This window comes from Bubalus kerabau, chromosome 1 (genome assembly GCF_029407905.1).
Source record: "Bubalus kerabau isolate K-KA32 ecotype Philippines breed swamp buffalo chromosome 1, PCC_UOA_SB_1v2, whole genome shotgun sequence".
Classification (NCBI taxonomy): domain Eukaryota; kingdom Metazoa; phylum Chordata; class Mammalia; order Artiodactyla; family Bovidae; genus Bubalus; species Bubalus kerabau.
This window is the reverse complement of record NC_073624.1, coordinates 47176945-47196310: the sequence shown is the minus strand read 5'-3', so window position 1 is coordinate 47196310 and position 19366 is coordinate 47176945. Positions and strand designations below refer to the sequence as shown.

Below are 19366 nucleotides of genomic sequence, written 5' to 3'. Positions count from 1 at the left end.
TGGAAGAAGTCTCCTGGGCAGCGTAACCGGCCCATACAGGACCCTCTCCTCTTAGATAGGGCCTGGACCTCAGAGAGTGAAAGTTGAGCCTTGAGAATTTGCCCTTTCTTGTCTGAACAGAAAATAACATTTCTATTGTGGAGGTTTTAACAAACATCATGAGCTGACAGTGACCTGACCTTAAGAGCAAAGGATCTGACAACAAGAAGTTTGCAAAAACTAACCACTCCCCTCCCACATCTTTACTGTCCAAGGGCTTTGCTGAGAGATTTTGGGGACTTCAGGATGTTTAAGGAATAAGCTACTTCTCATCTCCTTGCATGGCCCAGCAATAAACCTTTCTGGGCCCCAAACTCTGATGTTTTGCTATTGTTTGGCTCACAGTATGTCAGGCTCTTGGACTTGCATTCTGTTACACATGCAGCCCAAAGTATTCTTCTGGACCCTGGGGTCCCCCAAGGGCAAAGATAGATGGACCCTGGGGTCCCCCGAGGGCAAAGCTAAATGCCATGTGGAGCCCTATACCATGGCCACAGATACAGAGCTCCACACCAAGGTCATCTCCCAAACTGACTGCGCCCCATAGCAACCGTTGATCTAAACCGGCCAGCTCCCTGACCCCATAGTAGGTTAAAAAAAAAAAAAACACCTCACCCTAACGAATCACCTAAGTCCACCCTTCCAGCAGGAATTTTCTTTGTGTTGAGGCTATAAAAATTGGCCACTGGCCCACAAAGAGCATCAAGCACATCGGCTGTCCCTGGTCCATCAGGAAGTCTGCCCACTGTCTGAGCAGCGCTCCTCACTCCCCTCTGCCCTTTGTTCCCAATGCTTTCTCTCTTCTAAATACCCTGTATCTGGAAATTCTTTCCAACCCTCACACAATCACATTTTTGTGGCCCGTATGGGGACTCAGAGGCTTTAGCAGCAGCCCCGGCTTCTCCCCACCAGAGGGCAGTAGCGTCCTCCCTACTTGTGACAACCAGAAATGCCTCCAGACATCCTGGAACATCTGCCGGGGGGGGGGGGGGGGGGGGGGGGGTGGTGACAGTTCCCTGGGTGAGGTCACACCACTGGATCTTAGCTCTGGAAAAAACCCTGGGAGCGAGGTCAGGACTGTGGGCAGGGAGGTTGGCCGGCCCCCGCCTGGAGGCGCTGACCATGACCCTCGCCCCACAGGGCGTTGGCCAAGCAGCGGCAGCAGCTGACGGCCACGAAGGTCCTGCAGAGGAACTGCACCGCCTACCTCAAGCTGCGCAAGCAGTGGTGGCGGCTCTTCGCCAAGGTGGGTCTGGAGGGGCCCCACGTGGCACAGGGACGAGCCGGCCTCACGCTGGCCTCCTGCGGGGCTCAGGCTCTGGGGCTGGCACTTTGCCCTTGTGTCCCCGGGCCCAGCACTTGAGCCGGGTACGGTCCTGCCCTGAGGATCTCGAGAGGTATGAGCTGGGGCGTGTGTCCAGCATGGATGGCCGAGGTGCTGTCGACCCGCGTCCCCACGTCGCTCCACGTAGAGACAGCACTGCCTACTCAGGAAATCTGGCTGGGATCTGCGTCTGACTAGGTCCTCCCTAGGCTTTCCAAACATCCCTTTATTACTAAAGTGTGTCAGGCTGCTTTGTTCATAAAAAAATAATCTGTGTTAGTTGAAAATTTTTTTAATTTTTAGATTTTTAATTAAAAAAAAAAGCTTTCTTTTCTCCTCTTCCTGTAAAAATGGTAAAATTCCTAGTTTGTATCACTGTCCTTCCATGTCTGCACCCTTCAGTAGCTCAGCTGGTAGAGCAGAGGACTGTACAGGTGGTTAGCTGCTGTTATCCTTAGGTAGCTGGTTGGATTCTGGCTCAGAAGAAGTGGTTCAAGTTTTGGGCTTCGTTGGTGGCTCAGCTGGTAAAGAATCTGCCTGCAATGAGGGAGACCTGGGTTTCTATCCCTGGGTTGGGAAGATCCCCTGGAGAAGGGAACGGCTACCCACTCCAGTATTCTGGCCTGGAGAATTCCAAGGACTGTATAGTCCACGGGTCACAAAGAGTCGGACACGACTGAGTGACTTCCATTTTCACTTCCACATCTAGAAGAGCGTAGCTTGTCCTACCAGGTCCTCACTTGTGGCTCAATTTCCCTGTATTCCTCACTGTTTTGTATAGGCTGGGTTTAGACTTATTTACGGCAAAGAAGGTATGTTTTGCACCTGGGCAGCAGGCCTGCACGTAGGCCCCTGGGTCACTGTTTGGCCAGCCTAGTTGCTCAGGAGAGCTGCAGGCTCCTAGACCCAACGCTTGCCAGGCCTCCAGCTGCTGACCCGTCCAGCCTCCGAGCAGGTACACTTTCAGGCCCTGGGAAGGGAGCAGCAGGAGGTGATGGGAGAGGTGGGGGCCAGCACTGGAGCTGGGTGCTGCTTCCTGTCAGCGGGGGCCCACTCCCATAGAAGTTCTGGGGGGCCTTCCCCGCCTCTCCCAGCTGGTGGTGGCTGCAGCGTTCCTTGGCTGTGGCTGCACCCCTCCATTCTGCCCCCGTTTCTTCGTGGACTTCTCTCCCTACTCTCTGCTGTCTCTGTGTGTCTTACAAGGATGCTAGTTGATTTAGGGCCTACTCAGATAAGCCATAATGCTCTCATTACAAGATGTTTCACTTAAAGGGTTTTCAGAGACCCTTTTCCACATAAGGTCCCATACACAGTTGCAGAGATTAGGTCGTGGATGTACTTTTTGGGGAGCTATCATTTAACTCACTACAGGACCCACAAATATCAGTTCTCCCCCTTAAGGTCCTCTGGACTGATGTTCACCTTATGCAGGAGAAGTGCTGGAGGGTGCCCATGTCTGCCCACCAAGGGGGAGGGAGCAGTCCCCAGGGCTGCCTGAACGCCCACCATGCATAAGAGCCCAGGGGCCACTGATCCCAGGGTCCCTTGTGGAAGGGAGGGGTCCTTGCTCCCTTTCCAGCTGGCTATGTGTGTCCGTGGAGCCTAAATGCTAATGCCCCTCCTTGTCCAGCCTCTCTTGTTCCCCCTGCTTGTCCCTCCTTACTGCTGGCCCCTGAGGTGGACCGTCCACCCTGGTCGCAGCAAGTGCTCACCTCTTCACTTGCCTCCACTGAGCTGTCGACTTTCCCACTGGTCTCTGATTCCTGGCATTAGCGATCCCCTCATCCCTAATTTCATACAGTTGCTTATTTTTCCAAATAATTCCCAAGTTTCCTCCCAGACTATGGTTGTGAATGCAAAACTAGAAATGTCTATGTTAATTTTCTGGCTGTGGTCCCCTGGGGTGATGGTGAGATGCTCAGAGGGGCCCCGTGAAGGGATAAATAAATATAAGAGCAAGCGAGACCACATCCGATGCTGTGTCCCAGCATCTCCCCTCTATATGCCAGCAACAGGCATTTAGAGACAGAGGACGACATGGTGGTCAATGAACTTTGTTCTCTGATTGTTGGGCAAATAAAAAGGCTTTAGCTTCCTATGAAGGTTTTATAAAACACTACAGTGAGATCAATCTAGAGAGATCAACAGAAAAGATGACACTGATTCTGTTTTTTGAATAATTTTTCAACAGTAACCAGGTAATATCTTTTAGTTTTTTCCCTGCGAAAATGTCATACTTTCTTCTGAATCAGCGGCTGTAGTAGAGACCAACAGAAAGGAAAGTGAAGCTACTCAGTCATGTCTGACTCTTTGTGACCCCATGGACTGTAGCCTTGTGGGATTCTCCAGGCAAGAATACTGGAGTGGGTTGCCATTTCCTTCTCCAGGGGATCTTCCTGACCCAGTGATCAAACCCAGGTCTCCCGCATTGCATTGGATTCTTTAATGTCTGAGCCACCAGGGAAGCCCCGAAGAGACCAAATAATCATTCCCAAATTTTTATCCTTCACTCCTTTAAAAAAAAAAAACTAAAAATTAAAAAAGTTTCTAATTATAGAAAAAAATACACAACATAAATTAACCACTTTAGCCATTTTTAGTGTCCTTATTTTTTTATAGAAAAGACACTGAGTTTAGGTGAGTATATGGCACCCCTGCCTCCCTTGTAGCTCCATGTAACCTCATTGCTAAATTTTGACTAATCAAAGGTGAGAGGAATGATGTGTGGACCTTCTAGGTCATGTCTTTGAAGGGAAATTATGAGCTCTGTGTCCTTCTCTGCTCTATTCTGGGCTGAAATGTCTGATGAAAACCAGCTTCCACATTGAATTAAGACCCCTCACTGGAAATGATGGCTGAGCAATAACAGGCGGGACTTCTGGTCAACTTACCTACCACCTACCTCCCAAATGCCTAGCAACTTGGACTTTCGTGTCTGAAATGAATACATCTACATTGTTTGAGTCAATATGTTAATATCTGTGAGTCCTTTGTTACAGCAGCTTGGCATCCACATCCTAACCAATATGAAACCATCCCTAAGCTTCATTCTCCTCTAGGCTTTGAGTCTTCTCATCCTTTCAGAACGCTGCCTCTCTGTTCAGCCCCTATGAGTTGACCATTGCTTGGATCGCCTGTGGCTTTGACATTGACTTCTCCCAGGATCCCATGTCTGAGCCCTCACCTCTCCAGGGGATCCCAACACTGTGGCCTGTGAATCAATGACCTCTTTAGGCTTCTAAGACTCAGTTCCCAGACTGGCCCAGCCCAGCTCTTACATTAGACAAGATTAAGGATCACTCCTCCACCCCTACACTCATCCCTCAGCCTCCCTGTTAATTTCCACACTTAACTGGTGAAATAGACAGGCAGGAATGAGAGGATGGCAACCATAGAACCAAGGCAAGGGGGTACAAAGATTTGGGACTAGCTTCTAATAAGTATGGGTATTGTTTTGGGGATGATGGAAAAGTTCTGGAATTATGTAGTGGTGATGTTTGAACACATAGTAAATATACTAAAAGCTACTTTTCAATGGTGAATTGTATGTTATGTGACTGATATCTCAATTCTTTTAAATGCTACTTTTTAGAAAGCTGTGGAGATGGTAGGTAAAGAGTTTCAGAGAGTACATCCTGAAAAGGGACAAGAAAGGGGTAATGGAGAGTCAGGTGGAGAGAAGACAGGGCAGAGGGGAGGAAGCCGTGACCAGCTGTCTTCCTGCAGAAATCAAAGTGACAAGTGACAGGGGTCATGCGTGGAGCTGCTGGTTCCTGAAGGTGAAGCACATCTGGGGGCTCTGGAGGGGATCCCAGCACAGTGGAGGAGGTGGGCGAGGCCTCCAAGATCCTTTCTTTTTTTGTTGTCTTTTATATATATATATATATATATATATATATATATATATTTTTTTTTTTTTTTTTTTACAATATTGTGGACTGGCGATTCGTTTCTTATATGATATTATACATGTTTTAATGCCATTCTCCCAAATCATACCCCCCCTTCCTCTTCCACAGAGTCCAAAAGACTGTTCTATACATCTGTGTCTCTTTTGCTGTCTCGCATACAGGGTTGTCATTACCAACTTTCTAAATTCCATATATATGCATTAGTATACTGTATTGGTATTTTTCTTTCTGGCTTACTTCACTCTGTATAATAGGCTCCAGTTTCATCCACCTCAATAGAACTGACTCAAATGTATTCTTTTTAATGGCTGAGTAATACTGCATTAAGTATATGTACCACAGCTTTCTTATCCATTCATCTGCTGATGGACATCTAGGTTGCTTCCATGTCCTGGCTATTATAAACAGCGCTGCAATGAACATTGGGGTATACGTGTCTCTTTCAATTCTGGTTTCCTCGGTGTGTATGCCCAGCAGTGGGATTGCTGGGTCATATGGCAGTTCTATTTCCAGTTTTTTAAGGAATCTCCACACTGTTCTCCATAGTGACTATACTAGTTTGCATTCCCACCAACAGTGTAAGAGGGTTCCCTCTTCTCTACACCCTCTCCAGCATTTATTGCTTGTAGACTTTTGGATAGCAGCCATTCTGACTGGCGTGAAATGGTACCTCATTGTGGTTTTGATTTGCGTTTCTCTGATAATGAGTGATGTTGAGCATCTTTTCATGTGTTTGTTAGCCATCTGTATGTCTTCTTTGGAGAAATGTCTATTTAGTTCTTTGGCCCATTTTTTGATTGGGTCGTTTATTTTTCTGGAATTGAGCTGCAGGAGTTGCTTGTATATTTTTGAGATTAGTTGTTTGTCAGTTGCTTCATTTGCTATTATTTTCTCCCATTCTGAAGGCTGTCTTTTCACCTTGCTTATAGTTTCCTTTGTTGTGCAGAAGCTTTTAAGTTTAATTAGATCCCATTTGTTTATTTTTGCTTTTATTTCCAATATTCTGGGAGGTGGGTCATAGAGGATCCTACTGTAATGTATGTCGGAGAGTGTTTTGTCTATGTTCTCCTCTAAGATTTTTATAGTTTCTGGTCTTATGTTTAGATCTTTAATCCATTTTGAGTTTATTTTTGTGTATGGTGTTAGAAAGTGTTCTAGTTTCATTCTTTTACAAGTGGTTGACCAGTTTTACCAGCACCACTTTTTAAAGGGATTGTCTTTTCTCCACTGTATATTCTTGCCTCCTTTTTCAAAGATAAGGTGCCCATAGGTGTGTGAGTTTATCTCTGGGCTTTCTATTTTGTTCCATTGATCTATATTTCTGTCTTTGTGCCAGTACCATACTGCCAAGATCCTTTCTTATGGCTCTAGGGTTACTTATCCACAAAAAGCAATGAACTACTGATACTCGCAGCCCATTGGGTGAATCTCAAGAGAAGTTTGCTGAGTGAATTTAAAAAGATCTGTCTTGGGACTTGCCTGGGGGTCCAGTGGTTAAGACTCTGCACTTCCTCTGCCAGAGCCACAGGTTTGATCCTGCGTGCCACATGGCACAACTGAAAAATAAAAGTAAAAAATGCAACGGCCAGTCTTAAAGGGTTACATGCTACATGATTCCACTTATAAAATATTCACAAAATGCCAAAATTCTAGGAATGGAGAACAGATCAGTGGTTGCCCAGAGTTAGGGAAGGCCCAGAAAGAAGTGACCCCAGAGGATCAGCACAGGGAGTTCCTTCATGGGCACAGAACACTCTGTATATCAGTTTTCATGATGGTTAAATGAATCTGCACATATGATACAATGTGGTAGGACCATCTCTTACGGGGTCCAGCCCCAGTGGATCCAGGAAATTCGAAGCGGGTCGGCGTCGGTGAGGATCAGGAAACAATTGCTTAATTAAACGTTAATTAAGGATATAAAGAGTGGTTAAATAAGGATAGCTCAGTGAGGAAATTCAGTGGAGAAAAGAGGCTGAATAACTTGGTTTACGTGGAAAGCTAATAAAATTCCAAGGCTAGAAATTTACATCACCTATGTAGGCCGCAGGCGCCCTCCCGTTCTCCCGAAGGAGAGGAGACACTAAGGCCTCCCTGGTCAGATCTTAGAAGCCCAGGCAAAATTAGTAGGCTTGACGAGTCTCCACGCTCCAATTCAGCCAGAAGGTGAGAGAAAAAATGACATGGGGAGACCAAGTTTCGGTGAACAAGGCCTGCACTTTATTTTCCAAAGTAGTTTTTATACCTTAAGTTGTGCATAGAGGATAATGGGGGAAGGGGTAGAGTCAGCAGTAAGCCAGGCTTTCTTCCTGCAAACTTATATGCAAAAATTTAGGTGATTTACATCATCTTCTGGCCTAGAGGCCTGTTACCATTTTAAGACCCTTTCTTCAGAAAACTTATTTTTCTCTAAAGGTGATCAGTCAGGCTCCACCCTTCAAAAGCATTAGATAAAGTTGCATTCCTATAAGGCAAAGGTGTGGTAGGCTATAACAAGAAAAGAATTAACTCAAGGGTCCAAGGTTACAAACATTAAAGCTACTACTTACATTCTATACACCAATTATATTAATCAATACACTGCCAGGGACACAGTAGGTAAGGGATATGGAAACTTAGCAGCAAACATTGGCCCAACAAGTGAAAAACCCTTCACCAATACAATTTCTAACCAATCTTTTAACTGCTCAAAGGAATCTGTATTCAGACAATTTAGAACATCTCATGCCTCTCACGGTTGTGAACTAAAACACTCTTGTCACGCCCAGGAACTTTATTAACTGGAGCTGTAAGTTAACTCTTTTTCAGAGAGAGAGATGGTGGTGGGGGACAGCCCCCCGTAAAGTCAGAGGTGTAGGTGAGAGCACAAAGCAGAAAGTAGGCAGACTCTGGTTTTGGGGGTAGATGCTCGAGAATTTCCAGGGGGACTCCTGAGGCTCAATCCCGCCTTTGCGTATGCCGAACCTCCTTCCTCATGACCTTTGCCTCGGGCGGAGTTCCTCACGCTGGCTCCCGGCACATCTCAAAGACATAAAAATGAGAACATGCAAAAACTGGTAGAATTTGAGTACAATCTATATTCTGCTGCTGCTGCTGCTGCTGCTGCTAACTCGCTTCAGTCGTGTCCGACTCTGTGCGACCCATTGGACTACAGCCTACCAGGCTTCTCCGTCCATGAGATTCTCCAGGCAAGAACACTGAAGTGGGTTGCCATTTCCTTCTCCAATACATGAAAGTGGAAAGTGAAAGTGAAGTCGCTCAGTCGTGTCTGACTCTTAGCGACCCCATGGACTGCAGCCTACCAGGCCCCTCTATCCATGGGATTTTCCGGGCAACAGTACTGGAGTGGGGTGCCATCTATATTCTAGTTAGTTGTATTTTGATAGTGACTGCAATTATATAAAATATCACCACTGCAGGAAAATTGGGTAAAGGGTACACAGGACCTCTCTGTAGCAATTTTACAACTGTGTGATTTTGTCTGTGAGTCTATACTTATTATTTTTTTAGTCTCTGATTCAAGAGTTGAATTGTGGAGGTAAGGATCGTTGGATAAATGAAGGGGAAGGGAGGCCAGCTTTGTGACCTTGGAAAATGAATGAATGAATCTTCTAAGTCTGCTTTCTTATCCACGCACAGGAATGATGAGAATGGCAGACAACTCAGGGAGGTTTTGAAAGAGGAAAGGAGATGATGTCGACATGGTGAGCCCAGAAAACAGCACTTCCTGTTGACTGAGCACCTACTGTTCACCAAGCCCAGTCCCTGCCTTGTCTCACTCATCCTCTCAGTGACTCTACAGGTTACTCACTCTTTCTATGAGCAAGGAAACCAAGTCACAGCAAAACCTGGGGTAGCCTAAAAGGGCTGCGTGATGGCAAATTCTCTCCCTACTCACAGAAGATGCGGAGTCATGGACGCAGCCGAATGGGGCCCAGAGGCTCTGTGACAAAAGAGTTCAGGCAGCTTTCCCCCTGAGGTGGGGCTGTTTCAGGAGCGAGTTAACACTTGGGGCCCATTGCAGTGGGTCTCCATGGGCCCAGTCGGACCCGTCTCCCAGTGCCCACTAGGGCCTCTGGCAGCTGGGCTCACGTCTTAGGCCAAGTGGTATTTGACGTTGTGACTCATCTCAAGCTATTGTGGAAGAAAATTACATTTTTAGACTATTCAAGGATTTAAAGATTTCTCTTCCTCTAAGGAAATGGCATAATTCAGAAAGCAAACCAAAACAAGAGGCAGGGAGACCCGCCCAGATTCCCCACTTGAGGGGCAAGTCTGAACCTTAGTTTTCCCTTGTGACTCAGGGATAATAAATGTTGTCATCAGAAGGCTGTGGTAGCTTACACAACAATGTGTGTGAAAGTGCTTTGCAGATTGTAAAGGGTTCAGGTGCTGCTATGTTTCCCGATAAAGGGTTGGCTTTTTAACAATTCATTTAAAATTTTTAAAATCATCAAATTTACCATTTTAGCCATTTTTACAATTTTTATTTGTTCACATATTTGATTATTCACTTGGCTGGGTTCTCCTTGCTTTGATGTGCATGTTCAGTCCCATCCGACTCTTTGTGACCCCATGGACTGTAGCCTACCAGGCTCCTCTGTCCATGGGATGTTCCAGGCAAAAATACTGGAGTGGGTTGCCATTCCTTGCTTGCAGCGGGCTTTCTCTAGTTGTGGCATGCAGGGCCTACTGTTTGTTATGGTGCTTGGGCTTCTCATTGCGATGGCTTCTGTTGCAGAGCACAGGCTGTAGACACGTGTGACTCATGCACTCTAGAGCACGGGCTCAGTAGTTGTGGCACCCGGGCTTAGTGGCTCCCCAGTGTGTGGAATCTTCTTGGACCAGGGATTGAACTTGAATCCCCTGCATTAGCAGGAGGAGTCTTATCTGCACCACCAGGGAAGTCTTAGTTTAGCCATTGCTAAGTGTAGAGTTCAGCGGTGTTAAGGACACCCACAGTCAGTTCAGTTCAGTTCAGTCGATCAGTCGTGTCCAACTCTTTGCGACCCCATGAATCGCAGCACGCCAGGCCTCCCTGTCCATCACCAACTCCCGGAGTTCATCCAGACTCACGTCCATCAAGTCAGTGATGCCATCCAGCCACTCATCCTCTGTCGTCCCCTTCTCCTCCTGCCCCCAATCCCTCCTAGCATCAGAGTCTTTTCCAATGAGTCAACTCTTCGCACGAGGTGGCCAAAGTACTGGAGTTTCAGCTTTAGTATCATTCCTTCCAAAGAAATCTCAGGGCTGATCTCCTTCAGAATGGACTGGTTGGATCTCCTTGCAGTCCAAGGGACTCTCAAGAGTCTTCTCCAACACCACAGTTCAAAAGCATCAATTCTTCAGCGCTCAGCCTTTTTCACAGTCCAACTCTCACATCCATACATGACCACAGGAAAAACCATAGCCTTGACTAGCTGGACCTTTGTTGGCACCTTTGTAGGACACCCACACTGTCATGCAATTAGCATCACCCTCCATTCACAGAATGTTTTACATCAAAAGTGAAACTCTGTCCCCATTAAACAGTAACACCCCACTCTCCCTCCCTTCCACCTCTGACAGGCACCTCTGAATCCTTGGTCTTTGTGAATTTGACTCCTCTCAGGACCTTATTTGAGTAGAGTCATACAGTGTTTGTCCTTTTGTGACAAACTTTTTTTCCCCTTTGACTGTGGTGAAAGGGCGTGCTAAATCCTCACCTTGATTTGAGTCTGCAGCCCCTTTGGTGGCTCTACCGTGAGCTGGTGTTTATCGAGTCCAGGAATGTCCAGTGTCCATTCTGCATCAGAAGACCTTTATGATAACCTGCCCATCACTTAAATGGATGTTTAACTGAGTTCTTCTTCTCACTGTGGTTTTGCTTGGCTGTCAAACTAAAGTCATGCTAGTGAAAGAGAGAAGAGTTTATTGGGGAAAGAAATGACAGAAAAAGAACTTTAAACTAGAAATGATATTTGCAAGTGGCAAATCTCAAACTTGGTTGGAATCTTGGCTCCTCCCCTGAGTTGCTGGAAGAAATCCACCGCCTCGCCCCTCCCCTCTTATTTGCAAAATCCGATCAGACTCCTGGCCTATGTTCCAGCGTGATTGTAAGACCAAACCGTAGTGTGTGGCCCTCATGGGTGACACCCATCACTCCTCTGTGTCTCCTTCTAAGGCTGGGGGAGGTGACCACGATGACACAGGGACATTTCCTGGGGTGAAGCGGCCCAGATGGAAGGTCAGGCAGGCCTTCCTGGTGAGGGGGACTCCAGCCCCACTGCAGTTCCTTCTGCTTGGGGCAAAGCAGAAAAGTCCACCAGCAGTCCAGCTGCACGACTCTCGGGCGCTGGGACCTTTACTTCTCAGTTTCTTTATCTGAGAAATGGAGCTGACGCTTCCTAGAGCTGATGTGAGAGTAAAACAGGCAAGGTGTGGACAGTGCCTGCACAGAGTGGGGGACACGTGCGGCCCTCCATACACCTCAGCTCTTTGCTGAATATCCAAACAGGAATTAAGACTGGCTTTCTGTTGTAGACTTTCTGAGTTGCCAGGTCACTAGCCTTCCTCCATTTGGAGAAAAGAGGCCTGTAGTCAAGTGCAAATAAGTCAGGGAACAAAGAGCAACGTGCTCTCAGCCCTTTGCATGAACTTGGCATCCATCCAGATGGCCTTGACTACCAAGGCTGAAAAAGGTCAGTTTTCATTCCAATCCCAAAGAAAGGCAATGCCAAAGAATGCTCAAACTCCCGCACAACTGCACTCATCTCACACGCTAGTACAGTAATGCTCAAAATTCTCCAAGCCAGGCTTCAGCAATATGTGAACCATGAACTTCCAGATGTTCAAGCTGGTTTTAGAAAAGGCAGAGGAACCAGAGATCAAATTGCCAACATCTGCTGGATCATGGAAAAAGCAAGAGAGTTCCAGAAAAACATCTATTTCTGCTTTATTGACAGCCTTTGACTGTGTGGATCACAATAAACTGTGGAAAATTCTGAAAGAGATGGGAATACCAGACCACCTGATCTGCCTCTTGAGAAATTTGTATGCAGGTCAGGAAGCAACAGTTAGAACTGGACATGGAACAACAGACTAGTTCCAAAGAGGAAAAGGAGTACGTCACGGCTGTATATTGTCACCCTGCTTATTTAACTTACATGCAGAGTACATCATGAGAAACGCTGGACTGGAAGAAACACAAGCTGGAATCAAGACTGCTGGGAGAAATATCAATAACCTCAGATATGCAGATGACACCACCCTTATGGCAGAAAGTGAAGAGGAACTCAAAAGCCTCTTGATGAAAGTGAAAGAGGAGAGTGAAAAAGTTGGCTTAAAGCTCAACATTCAGAAAACGAAGATCATGGCATCTGGTCCCATCACTTCATGGGAAATAGATGGGGAAACAGTGGAAACAGTGTCAGACTTTATTTTTTGGGGCTCCAAAATCACTGCAGATGGTGACTACAGCCATGAAATTAAAAGACGCTTACTCCTTGGAAGGAAAGTTATGACCAACCTAGATGGCATATTCAAAAGCAGAGACATTACTTTGCCAACAAAGGTCCATCTAGTCGAGGCTATGGTTTTTCCTGTGGTCATGTATGGATGTGAGAGTTGGACTTTGAAGAAAGCTAAGTGCCAAAGAATTGATGCTTTTGAACTGTGGTGTTGGAGAAGACTCTTGAGAGTCCCTTGGACTGCAAGGAGATCCAACCAGTCCATTCTGAAGGAGATCAGCCCTGGGATTGCTTTGGAAGGAATGATGCTAAAGCTGAAGCTCCAGTACTTTGGCCACCTCGTGCGAAGAGTTGACTCACTGGAAAAGACTCTGATGCTGGGAGGGACTGGGGGCAGGAGGAGAAGGGGACGACAGAGGATGAGATGGCTGGATGGCATCACTGACTTGATGGACGTGAGTCTGGGTGAACTCCGGGAGTTGGTGAAGGGCAGGGAGGCCTGGAGTGCTGCGATTCATGGGGTCGCAAAGAGTTGGACACGACTGAGCGACTGAAATGAACTGAACTGAACTGAACCAAGGCTGGGCTTCCTTAGGCGAGTTGCCTGAGGTACTAGTGCCTGAAGATAGTAGTATTGTCGCTGTCAGCAGGGTTCAATCTAGAGGGACTTGATCAAAAAGGTGGGTATGGGGTGTGGACAGAGTGGCTGAGGGGTGGACTTGGGCCCCTCTCCCAGGTACCCTGTGAGCAGAGCTGGGGACAGTGGACTCTGCAGGGAAGGATCCTGGAGGGCTTCTCAGAGGAGATGATAACAAATTTGGGGTTTCTAGGAAGTATGATTTTTCTAGGTGGTAGGAGTAAATGTCCCTGGCAGAAGGAACTGCATGAACAAATGCCTAGAACCCACATAGGTGTGGCCCTCAGGAGCAGCAATATGACCAGTATGCGGTGAGCAGCTGGTATGTTCCGGGAGACTGTACCAAGTGATTCTGGCGCAAAGGTAAATAAGGCAGGCAGGCTGGTGAGTAGGTGGAAAGGGTGGAAGTAGCCAGAAAGAAGTTCATAGAGTGGGGGAGTGATTGACCAAAGGTTTCACAGTCAATTGGTGGCAGGTCTTCCATCGTGAAGCTTGAGACAGGGTGGACCGTGCCCAGAAGGACCTGCATGTCAGGACTGTTTTTCTAAAAGCATCAGCAGGGAGGGTGAGAATAGCCCAGGGCGGGGCCGGGTGTGCAGGGTGTTTGTTTGACCTGAGCCACTCAGAGATGAGGGTTTCACTTTCCCTTTCAGTTCTCCAGGTATATCTGGGCCCAGAGGTCCTGTGTCATTATTGCAGAGTCAAAAAGCTGGTAGCTGCTTTGCATAGCTGAGAACAACTGGATCTTGTTTACATTCAGCCAGAGAAGATTCCTGGGTAAGCAGGCAGGGTAGGACCCCCCGCCCCCCATCTCCCCATCCTCAGGATGACGGTCTGCTGATGGTCACTAATTGACAGAAGAAGGGAAAATGGAAGCTCAGAGAGGTGAGGTCATGGCCAACATGGTGGGTTAAGCAGGAGCAGAGCCTGGTTGTGGAGGCAGGTGAGCCTGATGGCTTCCTCCCACCCCTTGGGGCCCCTAAACAGTGCAGAGGGAGGGTGACACCTGCTCAGATGGGCTCAGCTCAGGATGTGGACTTCTGAGACATGAGCAGTGACCCCAGAAGGAAGGTGAGTGTTGGGGGTGAGTGTTGGGAAATTTGGAGGAAGCAGAGGGGGTGAAGGAGGGCAGGGAGGTCAGAACCCTTCCTCCTTGTGGCCTGGCCACCTTGATGTTTCCCCCAGGGTGCTGTGCTGAGGCCAGTGGGGCAAAGGATTTCTTTTGAGATATAAGGAAGCCAGGTTTCATCACCTACCCTTTGACCCCTGCTTCCTAAATGCCTGCTCAGAGCCAGGCCCTGGGGGGAAACTGAGGCCTGGAGAAGGACAGGACAGCAAACGGGGAGACGCAGGGCACTGTCTTTGTGTGCTCAATGGGCCTCAGCTCAGGATGTAGGTCATGGGTGGCCCTGTATACGGAAGATGGCCCAGCAGACAAAATGAGAAGGGCTCACTGCACGATGCCCACATTAAGATCCTGGCTTTGCCATCTTAAAATAAAAACCCCAACAGTAGACAGGTCAGTATAACAGGAGGGACATGAGCTTAGATCTATGTGTTTTACAGGCAGAAACAATCCTAGAAACTTCTGGTTTATTAAAACTACAGTATTCCTCTCACATACCCGTGTCAGAAGCACTGGTCTTGGCCTTGTCTCTGCCCACCGAGAGCTGTGTGACCCTGGGCAAGTCAGCTCCTCGGGAATCGTTTGCTCAGATCTCGTATTCAACTTTTAAAAAGCTGATTTCAGTCTTTTCATGTGGAGTTTAGGCTGTGTGTTATGGATGCTCACCTTTGTGTACAGGAAATAATGCAAAAAGTGTCTGCTGCTCTCCCATTGTATTCTGGCCTGCTTTATGGTGTCCATGGCAATATTTAATTTTTAAGAGGTCATATAAATCAGACTTTTCTTTATGGCTCTGGGATTTGTGTCTTAATGAGAAAGGTTTCCTCAAATCAACATTATTTCTAACATTTTTTTTTCCCAGTACCTTTGTAGTTTTTTTCTTTCTGGTTTACATTTAGATCCCTTTTGGAGTCACTGATTGATTGATTAGAATCTTTTTGTTTCTTCCTCTTCCTCCTTCCCCTCCTCCTTCCTCCTTCCCTCCTTGATATTTTCCTTCTTTGTCTTCTCATTCAAAAGAACATATTTAATGGGTAATTTCACAGACACAAATGAACACACCCTTTTATGTGCCTTCAAAAGAGCATTCATTGCAATCAGGATATGACTCCTCCCTCCTCCCCTCACAAAGTTTTAGACAGCAGTTAGGGAACAGAGAGCAGAGGCTGGAGAGAGCTGGGCTGCACACCCAGACCTGGCCCAGACACCCTGTGGGAGGAGAGACTTTGGAATGTCCAGCTCAAGGCTCAGGCCAGTATCAGATTTTAGATAAGACCCATATTTCCCCCCAATTCTCTCTTCCTCTTTCTCCTCCTATAAAAATATCATGGCTGGAGTAAGGAGACATGAGGAAATACAGGTGTCTCCTGCTACCTGAAAGTACAGTGTTCCTACAAAAGCTTTTCTAAACCAAGATGGCGTAGGGAATAGACCATGTAGGTCTCACTACACAGAGTGATCTTTTGGAAAGCAAGGGATGCCCATATATGGAAACACTCAGAAATCTGATAGTGCTATCTGTCAGAAAGGGCCTTTCATCAAGACAGACAAGGAAAACAAATAGAATTACTGCCCCACAGGTAAAACAAGAGCTGTGCTGTGTCTTTGAGAAGCTGGTTGTTTCACATCATTGTAACAGGTCCCACACCTTGTATTTCAGCCAGGCTGTGCCCAGGAGGGTGGAGGGAGCCCCAGAGGCCCTGGAGCAGGAGGAGCAGCAGAGAAGAGACAAGGCCCCTGCCTGGTGCTGGGAGCTAAAGAAACTCCACACAAATAGACCCACAGGCAGGAAAGTGCAAGATTCCAGGGGGCCCTAGAGAGGAACTGGGGGAGACAGCAGGGGGAGGAGGACTTGGAGCTGGGCCTCCAAGGTCAGGTAACATTTCACCTGGTGAGGCAGGTGGGGAAATGTCTCACCACATGCAGGGGGAGGGGCAGCCTGAGCGAAGGCCTGGAAGCTGGGGGGAAATCAGAGTCCAGGGAGCTGGGAGTACTCAAGGCCCCTGGATCATGCTCTGAGAAGGCAGGAAGGTGAGGAAGACAGGAGTAGGAGCATCAGGAGGGCCTGGGTACTTTGAACTTGATCTTGCCATAACCGCTCCTTTCCCTGCCTAAGGATGATGCCCTGAAGTCACATGGAGGGAAATGTTTGGTAGAATCTCTGTCTGAGGACTTCCCTGGTGGCTCAGATGGTAAAGCATCTGTCTACAATGCGGGAGACCTGGGTTCGATCCCTGGGTCGGGAAGATCCCCTGGAGAAGGAAATGGCAATCCACTCCAGTACTATTGCCTGGAAAATCCCATGGACAGAGGAGCCTGGTAGGCTACAGTCTATGGGGTTGGAAAGAGTCGGATACGACTGAGCGACTTCACTTTCACTTTCTGTCTGCCCACGGGAAGAGAAGGGCTCTGTGTCCAGCCATGCAGTTGGGCAGGAATGGGCTTCTCTGCAGTCCTCCCTTTTCTCAGAAACAGCCCTTTGGGAAAGGGACCAATCAAAGGCTAACAGAGAAGGACGCTCCAGATAAGAATCCAGCAAAGGGAGCACCATCAGCATTCACAGGCAGCTGAAGCCCCAGACAAGGGTCAGGACCAGGACAAGAATGGGAGGGAAAGACGGAAGGATGAGGTGGACGGTCCACATGCATTTACAAGTGTTTGGCATCATCCAGATCAGTCCTTTCTGCCCGCACCCTCCTCCTCTCTCCTCCTTGACTCTTGGTCCTTGTGTTTCACAGTTTCAGTTGGCTGCCCTGGCTCCCAGGGACCTGCAGCTTCGAGGCAGAGGAGACAGAGGCCAGCCAGCTCTCCTCTCCCTCCTTCCCTTACAGCAGGAGCCCCCACACCCCTCAGCTGTCTTCCCCTGTGTGTCATTCAGCAGGACAGGGTCATACAGACACCCTTCACCATAGAGCAGCCCAGAAAACACATCCCTGATGTTCAGGCCCTGAGACGAGAGGCAGAAGGGTCCAGGGTGAAGGCGAGTGGCATTGGAGGAGGTAGAATTTCAGGAGAGCAGGTGGGCGTGAGGAGCATTCAAGGCCAAAGGAACATTGTGTGTTAAGATCTAGACTGAAAACAAAGAGCAGCAGCTGGAAATGGAGCAGTCAGGGAATAAGCAGAGCAGGGGTGGCTTGGACAGAGAAAGGAAGCTGCTTGGAAGTGGGCCTGCCTGTGTGAATTCTCTCCCATCCACACAGTCAGTTCCTCCAGCCTCCGCCACCAGGCATACTCCCTAGTGAACAAGCTGATGGTTACTCTTCCTGAAGGGTAACCCTGGCTATTGCAGAGAGAAAGTGTTAGAAACAAAGATGCTAGGATGGGGGCTCAGGTAAGGGGATTTAGGGGAGGTGCTAAGGAAATAGGGCTGCTGTAGATTGGATGCTGCAGAGTAGGGGACCAGCAAGAATACTGGTTCGGGTTGCCATTTTCTTCTCCAGGGGTTCTTCCCAACCCAGGGACTCAACCCACGTCTCTTGAGTCTTGCGTCTCCTGCATTACCACTGAAAGTGAAAGTTTCTCAGTTGTGTCCAATTCTTTGTGACCCCATGGACTGTAGCCTGCCAAGCTCCTCGATCCATGGGATTTTCCAGACAAGGATACCGGAGTGGGTTGCCATTCCCTTCTCCAGAGGATCTTCGTGCTTTTTAGCTTTTATGTCTCCCTTTCTGGCCACACTTTCTCTAAAGTCCTCTCATTTAAATATTATTATGAACTCATGGCCTTTCACAGACTCAACCTGGCCCAATGAAACATGTTTATGGTAATCATTATCTTTTTATTTATTATCATCATTATATGTGGGTGCCCCTTTGAGTAGCAGAGATGCCAATCTGTGGAGCTCACCTCCCCTGCAAGGGGTCTTCCTTCCTTTGAGTGGACAGAAGGAAGCTCATGGGTGCACATGTGGGTGGGCAAGATGCTGCTGGACAATGTGTCTGTTTAAAGCCACAGTTCACACTGATTATTCTGGTTTAACCTGTTATCATTTTTACTTTTCTAGAGAAGTTGGTTTCATCAACACGAACATGTCTCCTACACTGACAGTTGTCACAGCAGGAGTCAGGCTTATTTCTTGTTGGCACTTAATTCAACCACCTTCAATCATCTTTAAGGTGGTGGTACTAGAAATCACCCCATTTTGTAGGTTACTGACTGCTATAAAGTGACTGCTGCTGTCTTAGAGTTCAGTTCGGTTCAGTTCAGTTCAGTCACTCAGTCGTGTCCGACTCTTTTCGACCCCATGAATCGAAGCACGTTAGGCCTCCCTGTCCATCACCAACTCCCGGAGTTCACCCAGACTCACGTCCATCGAGTCAGTGATGCCATCCAGCCATCTCATCCTCTGTCGTCCCCTTCTCCTCCTGCCCCCAATCCCTCCTAGCATCAGAGTCTTTTCCAATGAATCAACTCTTCGCATGAGGTGGCCAAAGTACTGGAGCTTCAGCTTTAGCATCATTCCCTCCAAAGCAATCCCAGGGCTGATCTCCTTCAGAATGGACTGGTTGGATCTCCTTGCAGACCAAGGGACTCTCAAGAGTCTTCTCCAACACCACAGTTCAAAAGCATCAATTCTTTGGTGCTCAGCCTTCTTCACAGTCCAACTCTCACATCCATACATGACCACAGGAAAAACCATAGCCTCGACTAGATGGACCTTTGTTGGCAAAGTAATGTCTCTGCTTTTGAATATGCCATCTAGATTGGTCACAACTTTTCTTCCAAGGAGTAGCGTCTTTTAATTTCATGGCTGCAATCACCATCTGCAGTGATTTTGGAGCCCAAAACAATAAAGTCTGACACTGTTTCCACTGTTTCCCCATCTATTTCCCATGAAGTGATGGGACCAGATGCCATGATCTTCGTTTTCTGAATGTTGAG

General features: G+C 47.6%; 1 protein-coding gene across 1 annotated transcript in view; it reads left to right on the top strand.

The window, feature by feature from the left end:
* Positions 1-1144: 1144 nt before the first annotated feature.
* The window catches only part of LOC129641469 (apolipoprotein L2-like), a 40799-nt gene continuing 22577 nt past the window's right edge, over positions 1145-19366 (top strand). Inside the window, exon 1 of the mRNA XM_055566190.1 lies at positions 1145-1285. The gene's annotated coding sequence lies outside the window, so the exon portion shown is untranslated. The remainder of the gene's footprint in view (positions 1286-19366) is intronic.